Below are 26,194 nucleotides of genomic sequence, written 5' to 3' on the forward strand. Positions count from 1 at the left end.
ACTGGGGCGTAACCTGGGTTCTCCTCTTGTGGGATCCCTGGTGAAGTCTATGGGGCTCTCAGACACAACACCAGTTTATTTGGATGTGTCAATCCCACCTGCTAGTTATTGTCAATCGCGTGTGTGTACTATGTTACACTTGCTGTCTGTCTCTGTTCTACAGGGTCACTGCGCTATACACCAATTAATCCATTTTGTCTACTTCTTTCACCTTGCAACGCTTCCCTGTACCTTATTGCAGGCTATGCGCTGGTCAAACAGTGCCAACACATCTGTGTACCTCATTACATGTTACACATTGTGCAAACAGCGATAACACATCTGTGTACCTGATCGCACACTACGAGTTGTTCAAACAATGCCAACACATCCATGTAGCTCTTTACACCAGTGCCAACATCTCTGTGTACCTTATTGCACACTGTGTGCTGTCCAACTAGTGCCAACACCTCTGTGTAACTTATTGCCCTCTATGTGCTGTCCGACCAGTGCCAACACTTCTGAGTACCTTATTGTACACTATGTGCTGTTCAACCAGTGCCAACACCTCTGTGTACCTTATTGCACACTATGTGCTGTCCAACCAGTGCCAACACTTCTGTGTACATTAGAACACGCAACTCGCTGCCCAGGTAGTGCCTATAAACCCTGTGTACTCCGATGCATGTTACCAAATTCCATGTACTCAGTTGTACCCTTAGCATTTTGTCTAGTGTATCAAACACCTCAGTGTATTCCGGTAGGACAATATCTCTTTGTATCGCATCCATACATCTTCCAGGGTGTTTCCCTGTAGATACAAATTCCCAATTTCTCACAATATGTTATAACAAATACTTTAGGATAATTAAATTTTAATAAGCCTCCTAGGTCAAGTCCACATACACTTGGTGTAGGGGTGCTTGTATTTGGCCACTGGTGGAGTATTGCTCCATGTGTGGTATTTAATAATTTAAATTGAAACCTAAGTTTATATCAATGTATCTATTTAGGAGAGAGAAATAATATTTAATAGCATACTAATCTGTCATATTTCTTCCAACAGAAAGCAACCATTGCCTTTGTATATGGGCAGCCAGTGAGAAGGACAGGAGGGAGCCAAAAAAGGAGGTCAGAGGAGAAGCCCCTGGAGGAAGCTCTGGAGGTATCCTGAGAGGGACCTCTGGTGATATAGGAGGAGCCCCTGTATGAAGCCCGGAAAAAGCCCTTGGAGGAAACCCTGGAGGAGACCCCGGAGGAAGCCCTGGAGAAAACCTAAGAGGGACCCCTGATGATAGTGGAGGAGCCCTTGGAGAAACCCAAGGAGTCCCAGTAGGAGAAGGCAGGGAGCTCATCCCAGGCCCTTGAATGAGTATGCAAGCATTTTGATGTAATAAGTTGCAGTATACTTTAGTGTTTTTTGTCAGCTTAAATTTGCAAAAATTGTATTACTATCGGCCTGATGCGGATTCAGACGTAATTCATGCCAAAAGCATAGGCTTAATTTTCGACCATTAAAATGAGTTACTCAGTACTCAGTATGAAGAGTCCCAAGTATCTAAAAATGCATGCTAGTATGCCTAGTATTCAAAACGCATACAATTCATTAAGATACACTGAAAGTCTATCACACGCTAAAAGTGTATGATACACTCTGCACCGTAAATCCAACAAATATACTTTTTTTTTTCTTTTTAAATGAGCGGGGCCCCCCAATAAAACCAAACCAGCTCTAGTGCTGCCAGTCTAGGCGGAGAGCAGCAAAATTGGTGAGGGGGTGATAGTGGTTGGCTAAAATCGAGTGATCACTCCTAAAATTGCCAAAATCAGCACTAGGTTATGTTGGTCAGGACTAATGGTAATATAGGAGGTTGACATCCAGGTCCCACTGGGACTTGCAAAACATGGATAAATGTAAATAAAAACATACACATGATTAACAATACATTTAATTGAAATAAATACACCCCCCAAAAAAACTCTTTGGATCCTTTTATTTCCTCACCTAAGTATGAAGGCTGGCACCACTGGTATCTTCCTCTTTCAATCTGTGTTTGGCAGAATAAAAAAACCCTTATAGGATGCCACACTACTAGCTCTTGTGAGAGCTCCACCACACATGAGATTTTAGCGGCAAAAAAGTAACATATATAACCAGGGAATTTCCCATGCCGACCTCAGAATATGGTAAAATCACCCAGAATGGACAGAAACGTTGATTATTCCTCACTATAATACATTACAGTCCTGTACATTCTGTCCCTCTTGCAATTAAATCTATCTACTTGAAAGTAAGGCTAGGAAATAAATAAACTGCCCTACCCACCCTCACCCCGCCATTAAATTTAAAAGACCACACCCTACCCAAATTACATTAAGAGCCTCTCCCCACACTTACCTTCTTTTATCTGAAGCTGTATATTCGAGAGGCAGACTCTACTCTTGCTGCCTTTCACAGGTGGAACATCACACCTGTCAGGTGGTAAATCATCTGAGAAAATAAGAGGGCGGCATACACATAGGTCATTGTACGGGAGGAATGGATCAGGATGATTAGAATCTGTATGTAGTAAGGAACTATGCCTTGGGAGCAGCCCATTTCCAGCCTGGGAGGGGGTTCTGGGCAACTGGAAAATCCCTTAATTGAATGCCTGTTAGCTGGCTCAATACATTTTTCTCTTTCCTATCAGAAGACATCTTCAGGTAATTTCCTGCAGTCCTTCTGTCTTGTTAAGCTTGGAAGAAGTATTCTCTGTGTCAGAGTTAATTTTCTTACCTAGTATTATTTAATAAATGCAAAAAACTTGTATTATGATTTTCTACTTGTGATTTTCATAAGTGGATAAATTGATCAAGCCACCTCTTTTCTTTGGCGTAGAAACTGGCATTTGTGGGTAAGGGTCTCTTTTCCAACAAAGGCTGAAGAACCTGGCTTTGACATTACCTTAATAGCTGTGTTTGTTCATTGCAAGTTTTTTCAGGCCATTGGCTTAAGCATTACAGTCAAGTGAGAAAGCAGAAGCCAATCAGGTACCAGTGCTACCAATTCAAATTTAGAGAAGGCAACTTGTATTTTCAATTGTTCATGTTTTGCAGATATACATAGCTCCTGATGAAGATTGGAAGATCTCCCCAGAGTTCCTCTATAGAACCGATTAACCTTAATAGATGAAAAAACAAACAACAGAATGTCTTAGGTGGGACACACACCGACCCACACTATATCTCCCATCATCAAACTCCTTCTATGATCCACTGCCACATTTGCCCAACTGCACCCACATTATTAGGGTGGGGTACAGGTTAATGGCTATGGGAAAGCCGACATAGTTTAAAACAAAGCCACTATAACGATTGCTATAAGAACGGTAATAATAAAAAGCCTATTTACTATGCAACAGATAATACGTTTTTACAAAGGTTTCAATGGGCGGCCAGTGTAACATCCGAATGGGGTAAATAGCTACAGTAGGAAATTAAGTCATTTAGCATACATAGAGTGAAAATGCTGGTTTTAAAATGGCGATACCCACAACCCACACCATGTATAATGCAGTACAGATGTGGGGTCGGAGTATTGCTGCTTTAAAACCGCCATTTTCACTCTGTCTTTGCTAAATGACATTATTTCCTATTCTAGCTATTTACCCTATTCGGATCTTACACTGCCCGTCCATTATTATTATTATTATCATTTATTTGTTAGGCGCCACAAGGTTTCCGCAGCGCCATACATAATACAAACAGGAGACCATACAGGGTGACATAGTACAGAGCAATAAACACAAAGTACCAATACTTCAGAACTTCGGGCAGACATATGAGCGAAGATGGAGTAGAAGAACAGGTATGGAGACAGGAGGGGAGAGGGGCCCTGCTCATACGAGCTCACATCCTAAGGGAGGGTGGACAAACAGGCACAGGAGGGAGCCATTAAAGTAAGGGAGAGAAAGGCGGGGCTGGTGGAGAGAGGGGAGAACGAGAGAAGGATGTTTGCGAAGGTGCAACAAGGTAAGGGTTAAGTGGATTGTTGGTAGGCTTTGAGGAACAGGTGAGTTTTAAGTACCCGTTTGAAGGAGCACAGACTGGGTGAGAGACGGATGAAGCAAGGGAGGTCGGTCCATTGAAACCTTTGTAAAAACTTATCATCTGTTATATAGTAAGTAGGCTTTTTATTAATATCACTCTTACAGCAATCGTTATTGTGGCCTAGTTTAAAACTATGTCGGCTTTCCTATAGCCGTAATAATGACCACCACCGCATCATCAAGGGATATGTCACCTTTATGGAAACATAACTTTTAAAAGTACCATACAACCACATTTTTTCCCAAATAAATTTAGACAGACCATCCCATACAGCCCATCCTTACATGTTATTTATATTAAGACTGCCCAAGACAATCTAAACTATACATATCTAAATATAGAATACTTGTTGCTCTCACAAACTTGACTTTCTAAACTCATTTGGCATAACCATGGATAAAGCCCAGTCCATGACTTTGTTTAGCACAGCAGTATATTTTGCATATTATAATAATATGCAAAATAAGAAAACATTATCAATCCATTTTACCCTGTAAAATATTATTGGTAAACTACAGTCCAAAGTAAAATTAAAATATTCTGTTTATGGCTTAATGCTGTCTGTGCAATCAGTGATGCGGCTATTGTAAGTGACTGTGTTCTGTGACCATATAAAGGCACAAAGCTGTAGGCCAAGTGCTCATACACTATTCCTTATAATACACAAGTTTTACTTATGAACAGTGCAGTGATGACATTAGAATTCACAGATTATAAGCAATAGCATGTTTTAGGCAGATATTATTTGCAGGAGTTTTTACATATTTTAGCATTGTATATAATAAGACAATATAAAACAGAATATGAGCACATTCACTTTGCACTCCAGACATCGGAAATGGCAGATTTCCCTACAATATTTCTGTAGATGAAATGTTGAAGAATTAATAAGACATTTCCTCCTCTTGCTAGCCGTCTGGATTAGGATTAGACTGATGTCACACGCGCATTTTGGAATTGGTGTTCCGAAACGCGTTCTAGTATATTCTATAAAATGATAGCTGGAATCTGATTGGTTGCCATTGGCAACACTTCCACTTTTCCGTTTTAGAAAGTTTGATAAATCTATCCCAAGGAGTAAAGAATATGGCTGCTGTTAATTGTTGGTAGGTTTTGATTTTTTTTTTCTTTGACTTTTTGTGATGCAGAAATCTTTTCTTTTTATACCATACACATTAATACACATGCTTCATTTTTAACAAAAGATATTGTAACAATAAAATTAGGTGACATTTTACACGTCAATCTGTTTGTGAATAATGTACAATTTGGCCAGTACAGACTGTTTGGAATGTTCAGCTAAAAAATTTGGAAGGACGAAGGAATCAGTTAGGGGTTTCTCGTTAGGAAAATAAATTGAAGTATAAGGATTTAGAAATAAAAAGGAAATAATCCTGCATTGTCTCTCTATTGTTTCTTTGTCTTTTGCAAAGTTGATTTCAGCTTCAGCATTGTTTAAAGTAGAAAAAGTTATGCATCTACAGCCTTGACCTTTTTTTGAGCAAATAAAAAGTAGGAAAGCAGAGGAACATAGCTGCAAATGTTGATAAAGCCCATTATAGCATATTCATCTTGAGGCAACAAATTATCCATGCAAAATTGGCATCTTGATACATTAACAGGAAAATGTGCTAGAAAAGAAATTATCTGACCCATTTTTTCTTCAGTGCTTTCTTGATACATGAACAGTACTCAGCACTCAGTATCTATTGTTCATTTAAGATTTGTGTGTACTAGTTTGTTAAAAATGTATCCTACCCATGGCAGACAAGTTGTTTTTGTCTTGGTGTTACAACCATCAAATTCCGCTCTTGCCTCACGATTCCACAGAAAGTTATCCGCCTTGTGGTGGGGGGGGGGGGAAATATTATAAGATAGAAGTCTGGGTGGAACAAAAATAATAAGGGGGACATTTAGGGATTATGTCAATGGCAAATAGTACAAAAAACAATCTTGAAAATGTTGCTTATCTCGGAATAAAGATAGCTACACATGAGCTAATTTGGTCACTCGATCTGAAAGTTGAATAACATGATCATCATTCAATTTAATACTCATATGGGTGTCTAAATCGGCCAATAGTTGGATCATTTAAGGCTTTATTGTGGCCTGTTGCATAGATACATAGAATTTGATGACAGATAACAACCACATGACCCATCTGATCTCAGACCCTATTTGACCCTAAGTATAGCCTTATGTCTATACTAAACATGTTTCATTTACCCTACTGGATTAGTCATTGGACACCTCTGTTGGAAGGCTATTCCATCTTTTTAATTCCCTGGCTTTTTATCTATGGGATTCTATTAACTAAAGTGCAATCAATTACCTGGCCATGGAAGCGTCAGCATGAAAAACAATTCCCATAGATTGTAAGCTTGCGAGCAGGGTTCTCTTACCTCTCTACACTTAACAACAAAGGCAGAAAAAGATAAATTAGGTGCACATAGGCTCACTAAGGAAGTTTGATGATTTGATAGTGGAAAGAGAAATAAAATATAACTTTTATTAATAATGTTTAAAACAGCGAAATATCCCCCCAAAGATTTTTTTGTACATAAAAAGCAATGCTGGTTTAAAACTGGCTGGATGCACTGCTGATCCTCTATAATATATGTATGCCTATAAGTGGGTCAAATTTTAATGGACTGACAGGGTAATGCTCCTACTCTGTGCACATATTATGCTGCACGCTATAAGTAACAATGTATAACCTGTAGATCACTACGGGAGGTGTCTTGCTGACTACCTAATGGATGCTCTACTATCTCTGGCCTTATTAGAGCAGATCTCAATCAGTCCAATAGTCTATGCCCCTCAACAATCAAAAGAGGCAGTGCACCCAGCGGAACGCCGATGCGCGTTTCGCTGACCGTGCTTAATCGTGCTGTCTCTATGTATTACCCAGTATTGTTTTATTAATGTTTGTTCCCAATTGTAAAGCGCCACCGAATTTTTAGGCTCTATATAAATAAATGTTGTTGATGATGATGATGATGATGCTCAGATAAAACTTGTTGCATGTGAGCTGACACAGTTTGAACACCTGGAAAACCCGTTACACTACAACTTTATTACCCACCTGCACCGGATTTCTCTTGGGTTCACAAGAACAATCGCCAATAACCCTGTGAGATTTAACATATTATGGTTTTACCATCCACAAGCTCTGGACTTCATCGGGTCTATTTGTGAGGATGGGGGGGCATCAGGATTATCAGAGTTATCTAGAGCCCTTTCCTACTTGGTTGGTGAGTGATGGTGGGAATGTTCATTTCATGAGTGGCTGCAGAATCAGTGCAGGTTTATTTTGTGCACTTAGAGCCTAAATATAACCACTTGTAAAGATCTGACAAAGGAGATTGTTTGAAACTACTATCACTATTAGGAATTATGGATATTCAATTGTTATAATTTGCTAATATTTTTGCAATACATTTTCTTGTCTATATTGTTTGCTGCAGTGGTCAACGTTATTGTACACCAGTGTTTTGATATTTGTTTGTGAAGTGCCCTTCTGATGAATCTATTTATATATATATAATAACTTGCTATTATTTTTTATATTTTATACAGTAATTCACAGATTCACTTACTCCCTTCCAGTCTTAGAGCATTTAATATTTCTTTTCCACTGTACCTCTTAAAAACCTTGATGTATTTCAAAGCTTCAATCGTATCCCACCTCTGCCTTCTGTGCACCAAGCCATACACATTGGTGCCTTTTAGTCTTTTCTGGAATGTTTTGTGTTGTAGAAAATGAGGATTATCAACTTATTTTTCTGAAACCTGGTTACCAGTACCAAGTGGTGGATGGGGCAACTTCCTGTCCTAGGGCAATAGGGTGGCCCACATACTCAACCTCATGTGACCCAGGGGCCTGCCTTCCCACCTGTATACTATACTATATGGGGGAATATAAAACTGTATGTGAGTTATATATATGGGCATATGACCCTATTTGGAACAATAATGGCTAAGTGGTGGTAGGCGAGACTATATGGATGTACACGGGCCATGATATTGGCTTTATTGGGGAATGTGGAGGCATTTGATAAGTTGTGTCTGTGTGTTTTGCCATATTATGCATTTCAAGGACTTTATTTAAAGTTAGGGGTAAATTCAGCTGGAAAGTGCAATTTTCTAGCTCACCTCTATATCACAATGTGAAAATAAAGCTGCTCAGACATGCACAGACAGACAGTATTTTCCCTGCATGCAAAAAAACCCCAAAAAAATTATATTTGTTCTCTGTGCATCGCAGCATGGTTTGACCAGGTTCAAATTTGCACCCTTTTTTCTAACTTAGGTATTAAATATTTACATCTTACTCCTTATATAATTTTTACTTTAGCTCACAGGCAATAACTATGTCTTGTTTCACCTAGCATGTCACATATATACATTTCTTCCAGTTTGTAATATGTGCTCACATCCTTATTGCACCCCAGTGTTTATTTAAAGGTTGTGGTGAGCACAATATAGTCTATAGCCCTATTGTTGCTATATATGGTGTTAGTGGCCAAACTTTTATTCTAGCACCCCTCTCTGACTACCCAATGTCAGATGATCATCTTGGTGTCAAATAAAGCTAATACTGTATAGCTTGGGGGATACTTGTCTTGAAAAGCTGTGTGTCGAGATAAGACTTAATGGACCTGATTCATTAAGACAATCAAAATGAACGTATTGTGTGTTTTTTTAAAGCGCACATAAAGTGGGCATATGCGCGACCGTATTCAACAAGGAGCGGATGTTAAGATACATCTGTTGATAAATACGGGGCAAGGTCCACTCTGCTCTAACAGACAATACACTGCAGGATATGTCCCATACATATGTGAAATATAAAATCCCAAAAGAACACATCGAAAAATAAAGGATTAAATTATCGTCACCTGTTAATAATCATTAAAAGTCATTAATGACAAAACAATTTTTTTTAAATATATACATTTTCACTTCTTTTTCTTCCATAAAATACATTTATTAGGATGTTATTAATGTCTACTGTACATAAATGCATTTTTACAGTTGCTCCTGATTGCAAACACATGTTATAGCATGTATACACAGCTGTCATCACTAGTGATTGGCACTTACACCAGACCTATAGCTGGTGCAAGGGATACGACAGAAAGTCACGTACCCTTGAGATGCCCAAAGCTTGAATCAGGCGTTACTGCACGCGCCTGAGCTTGGCACGCCCTTACTGTACGTCGGCTACGTGCATACGCCCAGTCCCCTCCATGATTCTGCCCCTGTAATTATAGGTTGTAGCAAGGGTCATTTGCACCCGAAGATGGATTGGACATTGCTGTGTTCTCTGCCATATGGTTTGTTTCTTGGCATGCGCAGGCCCAACCTGTTTAGAGAGCCATAATTCTATTGAAATTTTGATTGAATTCATGTTTCATTGGGCATAGGCACGACAGTGGTGTGAGTTGGTCAGCTTAACATGTATTGCAACCAGGGCCTGTGCTGGTCTATCTAGTGCCCCCCTGCCCTTCACAACGCATGCACCATGTAAGCATTCACGGCGCATGCGCATATACTTTACTTTTTCAGTTACCCACTCTAATTAGTGTGGGATTTCGGAAAGAGGGGAACATCAACGGTGGATGACAAGGGGGATGTCACCCTTGGGCAGGCTGGTCGGACGCCCTAGTTAAAGTGGTGCCCTCCTGCCACTCTTATGGGACTTACCATGTTCTGCTGGCCCCGATTGCAATATATGTAAAATACCCAGGTTTTAATACAGAGCACATCTTGCAGTAACTACAATAGCATCAAAAATCCTTTAATATATTGCTAAAATTTAATTTAGAGAATTAATACCTTATTGTTTATAACAATGTGGTCACAACCCTATTGCAGGTAAACAAAGGTCTCAACAGAGTATGAAACATTAAGCACCTGTTTGCTAAGGTAAATTGCCAATCCTCTGTCAAATATTAAATAAGAAAAAGAAAGAGATGGATCTCTAAATTGTAGTAATAAGGATAACTTTAATCCAGTCAAAGGCCACGTTTCGGGAAACTGATAGGCTCTTTATAAAAGCGGGCTTTAGGTATACTGCGGGAATGTTTAAATTATCCTGCTAATCATTTGATTAGCGGAGATGGAATATTAAATAGGATAGTTCCTAACCAACAGTTGTTTAGGGGACCATCAGGAAAGATGTATATGCATGTCTTTGAAAATTGATTTGAAGGCATGTGTGGGTTAGGTTTTTATGGTGACAACATATGCCCTAAATGTCTGTGAAGTTTCCAGGACTGTAGTGTGGAAAGTTTGTGTGGTGAATTACCCATTGAAGAGACTGTACCCATGGAACAGACTTCACAGGAAAATCTAGAAAATATTCCTTGACATACAGTATATCCAAGATTTCAATCCACTCGATTACATCCATTCTGCTATACTGTTCAACCTTACATGTCTAAGGCTAGGTACACACTGGAGAATTTTATGAACAACATGTTATTTGCAATGATTGTACCTACGACTGAAGATCCGATTGGTCGGACGATTCTTGCATACACATTGATAACCTTCCGATCTGTGCTCTTCATTTAGTTAGCTTCTGTGACTCTGAAACAAAATATTCAGTCTTAGAACAATTTATTCCATCTACATTTATTCACCGGGATATGTTCACTGCTGGCATCGGCTGAAAAGACCATGGGGTAAATGTATTAATGTCCGGATTCTTCAACTCCAGCGTGTTCAGCGTCTTCGGCGATTAAATTTAAAGCGGCGCTGCATTGTAAAGGGAAACTTCCCTTTACAATGCAGCGCCGCTTTAAATTTAATCGCCGAAGACGCTGAACACGCCGGAGTTGAAGAATCCGGACATTAATACATTTACCCCCATGACTCTGTAAACTCTATGGAGATTGTGAACATGAGTGCATACATATTGAATGATCAGAAGGTAATTGGAAAATGAAACGAGGATTGGTACTTAGGAATATATATTGGTATAACTCCCTGGCGCTTGATCAGAGGGGATAGCGGGTAATTATCAAGGGTCAATACAGGGGTACCAACCTCTACTTGTATTTCCTAGAATTAGTATATGCCTCGGCACTAGGAATAATAGTCAGGTATAGATAAATACAGAGAAATTTATTAACTGAAGTATTGGTGGGTAGCACCCTCCAGTATTAATAGCACTGACATAATAAAAGATGGCACATATAAAAGTGTTAGCATAAAGACAGACAGAGAAGATATACCACAATTAAGTGCGGCAAACAAAGTCCGGAAGTCGCGGGTAGTATCGCAATCCTAGCAGAGTTGCGCATGCGCATGCGTGAAGTGAGTCCGTTTGTTTCCCACAGCGGCGGTTTCTGGTATATGTAGGGTGCCTTTGAGAGGCACAAATATGTTCAATCCAACGCGGTTCGCACTAGGCTTCTTCAGGGATCGATAGTGTGCTGTAGGCCCCAGCTGGAGTTTAAATGACTGCTAGTTTAACTCTGCTAGGATTGCGATACTACCCGCGACTTCCGGGTTTGGATTATCACACTTCAGCGGGACGGCACAAGCGTTCACCATATCGGCTACCTTGGCACATCACAGGATAACTTGGAAGGATACCACAGCCCATCTATATTGAGGGTAAGTCCTCTATCACCCAGCCTTTCTTAGGCGCTCTCCATCGGACTACAATGTCTGCTGACATTCCTAAAGGAGACTTTATACCTGCCTGACACGCATAGAATTGATTTTGTTGCTACTCCTGGTGTTCAGCGGACTCTAGTGGCCCTATCAGAAAACCGTGTTTATGTGGCCTAACAAGCCTAACGGAAACTTCATGATTGCCACAACTATTTGCTATTGACTTTATTGTATCTCTGTATCAGGTGGACTCTACCAGCCCTATCAGAGACTCGTGTTTGTATGGCGAATATGGACTTTGTTTGCCGCACTTAATTGTGGTATATCTTCTCTGTCTGTCTTTATGCTAACATTTTTATATGTGCCATCTTTTATTATGTCAGTGCTATTAATACTGGAGGGTGCTACCTACCAATACTTCAGTTAATAAATTTCTCTGTATTTATCTATACCTGACTATTATTCCTAGTGCCGAGGCATATACTAATCCTAGGAAATACAAGTAGAGGTTGGTACCCCTGTATTGACCCTTGATAATTACCCGCTATCCCCTCTGATCAAGCGCCAGGGAGTTATACCAATATATATTCCAATAGGGTCGAGCTATCCCTATATCCCCCTACTCCCAGGTGGCTGCTTACCCACTGATATTTTAAAAGGGAGCGCTGAACATTCATTTTACTATTTTTTGGTACTTAGGAATGACTGTTGTTTTTCGTGTTAGTATATACACTAATGCAATATCTGACCGAACGGTCGTATATCGGCTGATTGGTTGAAAAATCTCCATTGTATACCTGGTCTAATACTGTATAATAATTATTGTTTAAGATGAGGATGTTTCCCATTCAGCGACAGGAAGCCAAATACCTCCCCTCTTGGATTTTTCCATATTTGAAGCTAAAACATGTGTAAATATTTTATTCATATTGTATTTAATTTCACATTTGTCATTGTAATCAGAGATTAGACTGTACATGAATCCATCAAGGGTCTTTCCATTTAAATAAGTTTCTAAGGTAAGCAGTAGAAGCAACATATCTTCTTTCTTGCCAATTGATATTTAAGAAGCTTCTTATTAAAAATGTACCTGGGCTGGATTATCCTTCATGTGAAATAAAACAAGCAGCGTTCAATTGGAAAGTTTAAGACTATTGTATACATGGTTTCTGTCTGTGCTTGACCTACAGTGTTTGCAGGAATGTACCATTTATAATATGAAAAGATCTTTGCTGCAACAACTCTCTTGGATCAACACCGATTGGATGATCTTTTTACGTTTTTCATTCAAATGAATAAAGATTTGCTTTGACAATAGAGATAGCTGCACCATAGGAGACCACCTAAGATGCAAAGAGGTCAACCCCATAGGCAAGTGTCACTGCATGGTCCTATAAAACTGATGCTGGGTCCACTGAGTTCTTATATATAATTGCTGAGATTGCTCAGTTCTTTGGCTAACTATACCAATACACAAATATCAGGAGAAATGAAAAAGATGTGACCTATTTTTCTAGCACTTATATTTGTAAGAACATTGAGTTTGTGTTTACTTTGGCCCATGGCAAATGTCTTTCCATGCACAGAGAAAAGGGACAAGGTTGTCAGTTTAAATGCTTAGCTTATAAATCTAACCGCAGTCCAAAGCAATTTAACAAACTGCTTCAATGGATTATCGGGTCAGCAACAACTAGCACAGCAACAGATTAATTCATCAAACACGTTCTCTGTCAGATGAAGATTCGCCATTTTAACACCATTCCAGGGAACGCAATAATGAATCTGTGTTCAGCCAACAGAAGACAACATCTAGCCTGGTGCTAACACAGTCACTCACTATGAACACAGCTTTAATTCATAATACAAGAGAGAACAGTTGAGATCAACGTTATTGCGAGATGTTGATTGGCAGAACAAGTTCTTCAAAAACTGCAAATGTCCAGAAAGTGGAGGGTCACAATACTGTCTCTGCTTTTTTTGGTGTGCAATTAGTGGGCCTGATTCATTAGTGATCTTATCTGCTTTTTTTTTTGCTTATCTTAAGCAAATCCACTCTGTGCATGCTCAGAAAAGGGAGATAAGAAGCAAAATCCACTGCGTAAGTGAGGAATTTCTTAAGTTAAGATGAAAATCTATCTTAACTTCACTCTTATCTCCCCGTTTCTTCTTAAAAATAAGCATCTTAACTTTTGCACAAGATAAGATCACTAATGAATCAGGCCCATTGTCTTTACTGTGAGATATTCTGCATAATCTTTGCCAATGAAGTATTATTAAGAACAGGTAAGAAAGACTAGACTGAATCAGAAAGTCGACTCTTTTTTAGATGTACCTGCTGTTTGATGAACTGTACATGGGCTTGGGTCTACTTGTTTCCACACCCCAGACCCCTGCCCGACCCCCTCTATAACCTTAGAAGTACCAGGATGGCATGCAAGCAGTTTTGGGAGGCTTTTTACATCTAGAGTGATGTGCACAATGCTCCAGCAATAACTAAAAAATAGAAAGTCTCCTATATCTACTAAAGAGTATTCAATGGTTTTGGAAAAACAGAAGGGGAGCAGACAAGAGATGAGGTCAGACAGCAAGAGGGAGGGGTAGGTTGTAGCGAGGCCCCAGAAGAACGCACAGGCTAAACATCTGTGGTTGAGGTGAGTAATGTTTGTGTATTTGGTGGATGTCATTTACAGTGTGGCTACATTTACTAAAGCGTTTAAAAAAGTGGACCAAAAATAAAGTAGCAACCACTCAGATTATAGCTATCAGCACAGTGGCTTAGTGGTTAGCACTTCTGCCTCATAGCACCGGGGTCATGAGTTCGATTCCCAACCTTGGCCTTATCTGTGTGGAGTTTCTATGTTCTCCCCGTGTTTGCGTGGGTTTCCTCTGGGTGCTCCGGTTTCCTCCCACACTCCAAAAACATACTGGTAGGTTAATTGGCTGCTATTAATTTGACCTTAGTCTCTCTCGGTCTGTGTGTGTGTATGTTAGGGAATTTAGATTGTAAGCTCTAATGGGGCAGGGACTGATGTGAGTGAGTTCTCTGCACAACACTGTGGAATTATTGGCGCTATATAAATAAATAGATGATGATGATGATAGCTATCATTCTCTAGAATATGCTAGATCAATTATAGCTAGAATGTGATTTGCTGGTTGCAGTGGGCAACACGTCCAATTTTCTTTTCTAGAAGCTCTAGTAAATCTACCACTGTATCATCTTCAGGGCCCCTTAGCTCTTCCAATGTTTAATGCATTTTTTGAAGTAGCCTTTTCCCATACTCACCTATCTTAAGAACAGACTCAGAAATTGGCTAACCACCTGTACCCTTTCCGTTTCTAGCTCCTCCACTCCTTACTATTTCCTTTGCCATCTGTAAATCTTGGAATGGCTGTAAGGAACATGAGGTATCCTCCCCAGTCACCAGACCTTAATCCAATCCAGAATACATGGAACAGGTCCGCTATGGACATACGGTAGTCGACAAGGGTCAGTATCTCTGTGCTACACTTTCCTAACCTTGTTGAGTCTATGCCCCATTGAACTCAGAATAATCTTATGCAGCTTTTAGAAGGATATACTTCAGGTGTATTTAACTAATAAATATTCCTTCACTGACAAAACTTCAGCAATTGCTTCAGGCTTTATTTCTCGCCTGTTCATACGGTTAAAATATTGCATGCATATAGAAATGAATAGTATTTATTCTCACCAACTATTTATTCTATGCATTTGTATTGATACATTGTCCATTTTCTTTATGTATTATTTTTTGGGGAGAACTTAATGATATACTTAGAGAATAATTCAGGACACTAAGATAGTTTCCAGGGCCCTTCACATTATCTATTTCAGTTTAAATGGCCATTGTCTCTATAAAGTATTTGGAGTTGTTAAGTGATGCTTTGCTTTGTGCATCTCTCATTCTGGCACTTCTATTTCACACTTCATAATTTTGTATCAACCTCTGAAATGTGAGGGATATATTTTCCTGTTCTGGAAAGTGTGCTGCTATAATGAAACCTTTGGAAGTTCAATTAAATTGTAATTTTGCACAAACAAAAATGCAATCTTGGGAAACAAGGAATTGGTAACACCTCATTTTACTTCTTTATTTTCAGATGTCATTGTGGCACAGAGGAAATGGTCCAATTGATAACATGACATTAAAAGAAAATATGTAAAAGGTTGAGTTATGGTGCAGTTTGTTTAAATATTAAAGCTTGATATTGTTGTTTTAATCATATATAGTTATTACTGTGTTTTGTGCATTCAATTAATGAGGCTAAACATAAAAAAATAACTATTTACTGCATTGCTTCTCTCGTCGTTCACATGTTACCATGTTACCATCACTCAATGATAACATCTTCCAATCCGTAATACTGTTTGCTTGCATTACCAGTACTGCCCACTTGGGGGACTCTTAATCGCAAATCATGAAAGCCATTGATAAGATTAGATTTCTTGCTGTTGACTAATTAATTCACTGCATGTGTTGGGTAATTTAAAAAAGTGTTTACATGCTCTCATCAGAGCTCTTCTTACTTATTTAGTTCTCCTGTCATACTGTACATCAATCTGCATCAGCCTGTTCACTGTGGAACTATAGTGGCTTCCAGGATAATGAGTAAAATAATCAGGAACTTGTAGTGGCAACTTTGACACCCCTGGGATGCTAGTATAATATGGAGTTGTGGGGAGCTTTACACATAAACGATGATGATATATTACCATATATCTCTGTATGAATGGGAAAACTCATTAAAGCTGCACTACCACTCTGTGTGGAGCTTGTATGTTCTTTCTGTGTTTGCGTAGGTTTCCTCCGGGTGCTCTGGTTTCCTCCCACACTCCAAAAACATACTAGTAGGTTAATTGGCTGCTATCAAATTAACCCTAGTCTCTCTCTATGTGCATGTATGTTAGGGAATGTAGACTGTAAGCTCCAATGGGGCAGGGACTGATGTGAGTTCTCTGTACAGCACTGCGGAATTGGTGGCGCTATATAAATAGCTTATTAAGATGATGATGAAGCAGGCTGTACAGAAATTCTTCTAGTACAAATAGCTAGTTTTTTTCGGAAGATGTTATGGGAGTGCAACAAGGACTGGTGTGTTTGGAAATTGTTATGTTCTTTTTAACTCAATATTATATATCAGTTATAGATGAGTAGATTTAGTTGTTTTAAGTTTGTAAATTAAGAGTAATGAACCAGGAATAATACACCCCGTTAAAATGTCTGTTGATTGGAGACTGTGAGAACGGGGAAGAAACATAAGGCACAGTGTCAGTGATTGTGGATTCTCATTGATTCTCCCAATCACAACTCCCTCCAAAGGACCAAACAGCCATAGTTTTAAGTCATGGCTTTGAGACTCATCAACATTTATTTATATAGCGCCAGCAGATACCGTAGTGCTTTACAATTGGGAACAAACAGTAATAAAACAATACTGGGTAATACATAAATACATAGAGGTAAGAAGCCTCTGCTCGCAAGCTTACAATCTATGGGGATCGATCACAGCTTAATGGGGGTGAAATAGCTACAGAAGATTTTAGCACCCCCGACTTACTGATTCGCAAACCGGATAGCAATTTTCAAACAGCCGCTGTCTGGCTGACATAATAATATATTCACTGCATTAACAATAGGTAGCAGCAGATTTCAATACTGCTTTGAATAAGCTGCAGTTAATTGCTTTGCAAGTGGTGGAAAAATAGGGGCTTGCTATGGGAAAGTATAAAGTGAATCATATAGCTTTAATCAGTGATTTTAGCCAGTGTCCAGTGTTCTGATTTATACAATATGTTTACTTTCTAGTGGAGAGATTCAGTTGCTGGCAATGTGGTGCATGGACATCACCACGATGTCCGGCTGCAGCACATTGCCGGTCTTTACGGGAGGAATCTCCACTCATTTTCCTGTACACTTCTATGAGGTGCAAAGAAGAATTAGCGGAGATTCCTGCCATAAGTTTGGCATGAGGTGTCTCCACAAGCATTCCGGATATACCTTGCGCTAAATTGAATCTCCCCCTAGAAGTACTGTATACACAGCAGTTTGACCTCAAGTGACTGATCTCAGCTGGTCACTTTTATTCTCCAATACCATCTACTGCTAGAAACTACTTTAGCAAAGTGTGGCTGAAGTGTGAGACCATAATAGCAGCTATCTTTAGCGCAACAACAGTATTGTGATTTACACACAGTGCTGGAAAGCATATTCAGCTAAATAGAAAGACTCATGTAATAAATAATTGTAAAAATGCATTTATTTGTAATACATATATACAATCTGTACAAATGACATGTTTTACTTTTCTTGTAAACCTTATTGTGCCACCATATATTATTTTATTTTAATGTCTAAATGAATATGAATAAATACATTTTCTGATTTATATAATAATTTTGCTTTCTAAATTTAAGTACACAGCATTTTGGCCTAAAGCCATTCATGTTGTGGTCCAACCCTGTAATGTACGCCTGTAATTTACTATTGTGATCTTTAGGCAGGTGTTGGGAAGGATAGTATTTGTTTTAAGAATTGGGTGGATGCTTAATGGGGGAAGGATGGGTGAATACACATGTCTAAAAGTTATCCACCATTGCATTAATTTCAGTCATTTGCCCCAGTGTTATGTGCTGGGAAAATGTTGGCATTTGTTCCTTTAATAATTATTTGATACAGGAGTAGTAAAACTTGTATAAGAACAGAAATGTATTAATTTCTATTGTATTAATTAGAGCAGTGGTTCCCAAACTTTTGCAGTTCGCGGCACCCTTAGAGTCTCCAAATTTTTTCAAGGCACCCCTCCAAAATAATTACTGAGCAGTCCTGTTTTAGAAGTAGTTGGGTGAAAAAATTGTAATAAGTATTTAGGTCACGACAGATATACTTATTTAGTTTTATGCAAAAATGCCCCTCTGCATCCAGACACTCTGCCCCCTCTGCATCCATGCACACTGCCCCCTCTGCAACCAGGCACACTGCCCCCTCTGCATCCAGGCACACTGCCCCCTCTGCATCCAGGCACACTGCCCTTTCTCACATTGCCCCCTCTGCCCTCTGTCCCCTCCTCTGCCCTCTCTCACGCTGTCACCCTCTTCTGCCCTCTCTCACGCTGTCACCCTCCTCTGCCCTCTCTCACTCTGTCACTCTCCTCTGCCTTCTCTCATGCTGTCACCCTCCTCTGCCCTCTCTCCCGCTGTCACCCTCCTCTGCCATCTGCCCTCCTCCTCTGCTCTCTGTCCCCCTCCTCTGCCATCTGTCCTCCTCTGCCATCTGTCCCCCTGCTCTGCCATCTGCCCTCCTCCTCTGCTCTCTGTCCCCTTCCTCTGCCATCTGTCCCCCTCCTCTGCCATCTGCCCTCCTCCTCTGCTCTCTGTCCCCCTCCTCTGCCATCTGTCCCCCTCCTCTGCCATCTGTTCCCCTCCTCTGCCATCTGCCCTCCTCCTCTGCTCTCTGTCCCCCTCCTCTGCCATCTGCCCTCCTCCTCTGCTCTCTGTCTCCCTCCTCTACCATCTGTCCCCCTCCTCTGCCATCTGTCCCCCTCCTCTGCCATCTGCCTTCCTCCTCTGCCCTCTGTCCCCCTCCTCTGCCCTCCTCCTCTGCTCTCTGTCCCCCTCCTCTGCCATCTGTCCCCCTCCTCTGCCATCTGTCCCCCTCCTCTGCCATCTGTCCTCCTCCTCTGCTCTCTGTCCCCCTCCTCTGCCATCTGTCCCCCTCCTCTGCTTTCTGTCCCCCTCCTCTGCCATCTGTCCCCCTCCTCTGCCATCTGTCCCCCTCCTCTGCCATCTGTCCTCCTCCTCTGCTCTCTGTCCCCCTCCTCTGCCATCTGTCCCCCTCCTCTGCCATCTGTCCCCCTCCTCTGCTCTCTGTCCCCCTCCTCTGCCATCTGCCCTCCTCCTCTGCTCTCTGTCCTCCTCTGCCATCTGTCCCCCTCCTCTGCCATCTGTCCCCCTCCTCTGCCATCTGTCCTCCTCCTCTGCTCTCTGTCCCCCTCCTCTGCCATCTGCCCTCCTCCTCTGCTCTCTGTCCCCCTCCTCTGCCATCTGCCCCCCTCCTCTGCCATCTGTCCCCCTCCTCTGCCATCTTTCCCCCTCCTCCTCTGCTCTCCTCCAATGCATCTGTCCCCCTCCTCTGCCATCTGTCCTCCTCCTCTGCCATCTGTCCCCCTCCTCTGCCATCTGTCCTACTCCTCTGCCATCTGTCCCCCTCCTCTGCCATCTGTCCTCCTCCTCTGCCCCGTGCCAGGTGCCAGCTATAGAAAAAAAGAAAGAGCACAGAAACTTACCAATCCGCGCGGCGCTAGGACCCGGCAGCCTCCTCTCTCGCGCAGCTGTCACTGACGTCGATATTCAGTGACAGCTGTGGGAGAGAGGAGGCTGCTGGGTCCCGGTGCCGCGCGGATTGGTAAGTTTCTGTTTGCTTTCTTTTTTCTAGGGCTGGCCAGTGGCACCCCAGTGACAGCGCCGCGGCACCCCTGGGAGCTGTGGCGCACACTTTTGGAACTGCCGAATTAGAGTAATACAGTTGTCACATTCCTGTGGCTAGACCATTCCATTCAATTGCAATAGGCAAAACTGTTAGCAGCTAGTTTATCAAAATACTGCACGTTTCACTCGTTTAATCACTGGAAGCAGCTTTACTTTGTTCTTTGGCTTAATCATCTTCTGAATATGGTTTTTCCTTAATGCCCAGACAGGTATGATTAGTTTGAAATCAGACAACCTAAATTCAAAATGGTAAAAACATATAAACTGTTGTTCCTAGTAACACAAGTCAGTAAATACCAGTGTACTTTCTCTCTTATATCCACTGAAATAATCTAATTTTTCCAAAAGACAATCTTTATTATTTTCATTATTACTTCATTTAAAATTTTTGTTGTATAGAAATTTGTTCAACATTTTCAGTCCCAGTACAAGATGGAAGAATAAAAGCCCCATAGCCATTATTGACATGGGACTTGGATAATGTTTGCTTTAGAAGTTGTAACACTGTGGAATTATTGCAGCTTTGCTTTGAAGGGATGGAAGATTTGTCTCTACAAAAAAAGACACAACATTTAAAATTCAGTTTTGTTACTTTGAACAATTACCAAGTTTAAGCAGTCATTCTAAATACAACCTGCCCAGATTTGTTTGCAAAGAAGCAGTCTATCTCCAACTTTTCTCTTCTGAGTGGGTGTGCTTTTTGTTTGTTGTGTGAAGGCTGGAATTCACTTATTTTGCATAAATAGTAAACCATTGAAGGCAATACACATACATACTGTTTTGATGAGACTAAGGCTAAAAAATATTGATAATATTGATACATAATAATTTAAAATATTGATACCTAAGGCTAAAAAATATTGATCCGGCTGCTAACCTAACAAGATAAACCAGTGATGTGTTAGATCTATAACTTTACTGGAGTCTCAAAGTAGATTCAGTTCCCCTTGTGATGTCAAGTATATCTGAAAGCGCTTCAGTCAGCTGGAGAGAATAGATACAGACCAAAGTGCTGTATGCAAGAAATATTCTTTGTTTATTATCTCAAAGTTACAAGTTTTTATAGCATTCTGAATGTATGTGAATCCTACTTCAAAAGCATACAATAGTCTATGGGATACACTTAGGATTAACTATCTCAGATATTCTTTAGGTTTCTAGCTTCCAATCCCCACCCCCAGTAAATATCAACTATCCTTATCTAAGTCAGCTTAACCTCAAGGCTGAAGGTGCATATCTTGTCAATACTGCATTTCAGCAGAAAAATAATTAACATCACAAAAGACAGCTAAGCATCTATATTAAGGCAAGACAAAATGGCTGAACATGAGCCATGCTAGGACAAGCAGAAACTTATATTTAACAGATGTTACCAAAAAATCATAGGCGCTCTTGAAATTAACAAAAACCATAAACTTTAGAATCTTTGTCAACAGCAGATATGAAGCCATCTTCAGTGTTAAACACACTCAGACATAATGTAGAACATAGTTTTGAAACACAGTTCACATTTGAAACCTTCCTTTCAACTTTTTCCATTTATCAATAGCATTGTCCAATTCGACTTATTTTTTACAGGTTACAATAGTAACTGGAAGTAGGTTGTTCAAGGTCTCAGTAGCATAGGGTTTTTTGAACTGCTTTAACATAAGAAAAAACTAATTTAAAATTAAAACTGAATCTTCCTGTAATTCCCTAGAGGAAGGCAACTCAAGAACAGGATAAATCCTATTATAACCTTTCTAGACTTGTTATTAGAACCTCCATCATCATAATTTATTTACATAGCACCAACATATTCGGTAGAGCTTTACAATTGGGGACAAACACAGTAAACTAATAAACAAACTGGGTAAAACAGACAAAGAGGTGAGAAGGCCCTGCTCGCAAGCTTACAATTTTTGGGACAATGGGAGTTTGACACATGAGGCTAAGGCTAAGTCTACATTTTGCATTTCGGTAAAGCCAGGCTGCAAAGGTAAAAGTGACCCATAGGGCTAGATTTACTAAACTGCGGGTTTGAAAAAGTAGAGATGTTGCCTATAGCAACCAATCAGATGCTAGCTGTCATTTTGTAGAGTTCACTAAACAAATGATAGCTAGTATCTGATTGGTTGCTATAGGCAACATCTCCACTTTTTCAAAACCGCAGTTTAGTAAATATAAGCCATAAGCTAAAATATCCTGTCACACAACAATGATGGTCAGGGTTGGTAGTTGTCTTGTGTGAAATTGTGTAACGGGTGGTAATAGGGTAATGTAGTGAGGTTAAGAGGGTGGTTGAGGAATATTATAAGCTTGTCTGAAGAGGTGGGTTTTCAGAGAACACTTGAAAGTTTGTAGACCAGAGGAGAGTCTTATTGTGCGAGGGAGAGAATTCCATAGACTGGGTGCAGCCCGAAAAAAATCCTGTAACCGGGAATGGGAGGATGTAATGAGGGTGGATGAGAGACGCAAATCTTGTGCAGAACGGAGTTGCCGAGTTGGGAGATATTTTGAGACAAGAGAGGAGATGTATGTTGGTGCAGCTTTGTTGATGGCCTTGTGGGTTAGTAAACCATTTCAGCTTGTCTGTCCTAGGCTAAAGCATCTGACTGCTTCTCTTTTGTAGTCTCTTTAAAGTAGTGTTTCTCAAACCCGGTACAAGGGACCCCTAGCGGTGCATATTTTCCAGGTGACAAGAGAAATACTTATACCACCTGTGGATCTGTTACAATGTATCAGTCAGTAATGAAAACACCTGTGCTATAGCAAGGAGATATGGAAAACATGCACTGTTAGGGGTCCTGAGGACCAGGTTTAAGTAACACTGCTTTAACACACTATTCACAAACCAGTTTAAGCAGCATTGCATCTCTCTGGCGATAATTTTCTCAGGATTGATCTTAAATTTTTATGTACATTTGGTGACTGATGATCACAATCATATCTTCAGGTGGATGTTCTTTAGAGTGTTTATGATAATGGCATATCCTGTAAAAACTGCAGTAAATGAAAAGGCCCCTTGCATGCTTTTATTTAACTAAATAACCTGACTAGAATAGTCCTTCATTTCCTCCTTGTTTTGTGACATACATGAAGTGTTGGATGAATACATCATTGCGAGTCAGCTGAAAAGATAGCAGCAGCCATAAGACACTATGGGCCTGTGTCATTAAAGAGAGCAAAGCAAAAAAAGGAGTAACTTTGCACCTTGGCAAAACCATGTTGCATTGAAGGGGAGGTCAATTTAAAATGTGGGGACTGATTTATAGTTGGGGTAGGACATGTCCTAGATTAACTTTAAATATCAGTGTAAAAATATAGCTATCAAGTATTTATGTGCTACATGAAAAAACAGCCAGGGCCTGAGTCATTAAGGAAAGTAAGGCAAAAACAAAGGAGTAAATGTTCTCCGGGACAAACCATATTACTATGCAAGGGGTGAAAATTAGTTTATTATTTTGTTCAAAAGTTAAACACTGGCTGTTTTTTCATGTAGCACACAAATACTTGATAGCTTTATTTTTACACTCAAATTTAAAGTTTATCTAGGACATGCCCTACCCCAACTATAAATCTATTCCCACATTTTAAATTTAACTCCCCCTCCAATACAACATGGTTTTGTCCAGATGGAAAGTTACTCCTTTTTCATGCTTTGCTCTCCTTAATGACTCAGGGCCCCAGTGTTTAACTTATGTGCAAAATAATAAAATATTATGCACCCCTTACATTATAACATCGTTTGTCCAGGATCAAATTTACTCCATTTTTTTTGCTTTGCTCTCCTTATTGGCTCAGGCCTTATATTAGTAAATCACTATCCTTACTTAAGACATGTGGACATAAAGAAAGACAGCATATTATTACTAAAATCCATCCAGGGATCAAACATACCAAAACTTGCTATCATAACTGCTGTCTACATGCAGGAACTTGGAAGAAAATAATTTACGCATGAATCAGGACAAACCTTCTTATATAACAGTGATAAAGAAGCCAATTTTCCATGTCAAGTTGGAAACCAGAGCTGGATGTTGGGAATTGAAATCCAGAAACTGGAAGTTCAAAATTGAAAAATGGAAGTCACATCACAATGCAACCAGACACCATTATGACAGATACTAGAGACAAATAACAAAGGGCACTTTTAGCCCCCTGCCAATAAAATGTTAGGATTTAACTGATCATGAGGCAATACCCCAGCTGCCATATGGGCCACTAAGCATTGGGTTCCCTGAACTGTGCTACAACACCTTCAGGACATAAGAGGCTGATTCTTTCCTGGAAATTAGCCACAATAATAAGCCAAGTGGGACTAAAAGAAATGTATAATTTGATCAAGGTTTGGGTGAGCATTAAGTTTCAGCAAGCCCTGGCAGCCATTGACTGCTAGGGCATACTGGCTCTTCTACAACTACAAATGCCAGCATGCCCATAGTTACAAGTGACTGCCAGAATATGCTGGAGATTTTAGAACTATAAGTGAGAGCCTTCTGGAACATTTGATTCTGCAATAGTGGCAAAAAAACAAGCTATTTTCAAAGTTTTTAATCAAAATTAATACTCCCCAAAGCACGTATTTACCTTTTCATTTTTTTCATTAAATTCTTAGGAAATATTATGTTTTCAATCAAGAAGTAATCCAAAGAGATTAGCAATTAAGAAAAAAAACAGAAGAGAATGAGGCTATTTGCTTTTAGTGGAGTCATGATGGAAATGAATGAAGAGGTCAAAATGCAATCAGCCAATCAATGTGGCTTGCATCTGATGAACTGGAGCTTGGGAAAACTGCTCTGATTGGTTGTCCGTGTATTGACCATTATGGGCAATCAAGTTCATTAATTTGCATTGCTAACTGACCCCTGTTTTTATGCAACCTGTACATGCTATAGTGTGGATATATACACATTGGTGCTGGTTACTTACTGTGGCGGGGGTGGGAGAAAGTGGCTGGTGGCATGTTTCTTAAATTTCTTTCCTTTTTTTAATACAATATAGATATCAGTCATCAACATCAAGTTTATGAAGACATCAAGATCCGCTCTGAGCATATCCATGAATAATGAATTCACCTTAAGGTACATGCAACTCATAATACACAAGTAAGCCCACAATCTTACGGCCATAAATTTAGGCTTATGTTTGGGACGCAAAATTGCAGCCTGCTACAAATCAGTTCTCATATGTTCATATCTGTAATTCATCTGATAGCTTGTCTGATTGCCAAAATATTCAATTGCCTTTTTTGTATGATAATAACAATTCCTTTACAAAGGGTTTTCAAAACAGCAGGCCCAGCTCAATCTCCTGCTGCTACTTCAGCGAAACATTTTGAAGCTTATGCCCTTCTGGCTGTTTCCATGTGGCAATAATTTACATGCTGTTTTGTGAGGTCTTGTTTGCATTCAGTTAACGATCATATATGCTAATTCAAAACCTAATTTATAACCTGCACAATGTGCTTACAGTTTGTATTGGAAAATATAATTTAGTAAAAAGCATTTGCAGCTCTTACATTTATAATGTAAACTTTACCCATTTTTAATGCTTTAAATATTAATATTAATAATTACCTTTATGTACCAACACAACTTGAGAATGTTAATTGGAGATGATTTTTACAATGCTGAAACTAAAATGTTTAACAAAAATGTTAGTATCTGAAAGGTACATTCTGGTTCTGAAAAAAATCTACACAACATTCCACAGATCTTGTGTACTTCAGTGATGACTAAACAGAGATGCCGCTTTCATATATGTAGCCATTTTAAAGAACACAAAACCTAAATATCATCACGCACCGGACCCGCTGGGGTCCGGCGCTCTTACCTGCCTCTCTCACCTCTGTTCTTTTCTCCTGTCAGACGTCGTGGCTCTCCTGCACGTGGCATCATGCCGGCTCTCCTGCACATGCGCAGACTAAGCTTTTTAGAATCCCACTTCATTCATTCCTTTAGCTAATCAACTGGTCGGATCCTCTACTTAAAGCACCTTCAGCATGTCCTG

The 26,194-nt window shown here is 40.0% G+C and overlaps 1 long non-coding RNA gene across 1 annotated transcript in view; it reads right to left on the minus strand.

Moving 5' to 3' along the window:
• LOC142142623 (uncharacterized) overlaps window positions 1-26,194 on the minus strand; it is a 123,412-nt gene that overhangs the window by 23,318 nt on the left and 73,900 nt on the right. The window contains exon 5 of the long non-coding RNA XR_012689247.1: window positions 10,574-10,665. This is a non-coding gene — a long non-coding RNA (uncharacterized LOC142142623). The remainder of the gene's footprint in view (window positions 1-10,573; window positions 10,666-26,194) is intronic.

This window comes from Mixophyes fleayi, chromosome 3 (genome assembly GCF_038048845.1).
Source record: "Mixophyes fleayi isolate aMixFle1 chromosome 3, aMixFle1.hap1, whole genome shotgun sequence".
Classification (NCBI taxonomy): domain Eukaryota; kingdom Metazoa; phylum Chordata; class Amphibia; order Anura; family Limnodynastidae; genus Mixophyes; species Mixophyes fleayi.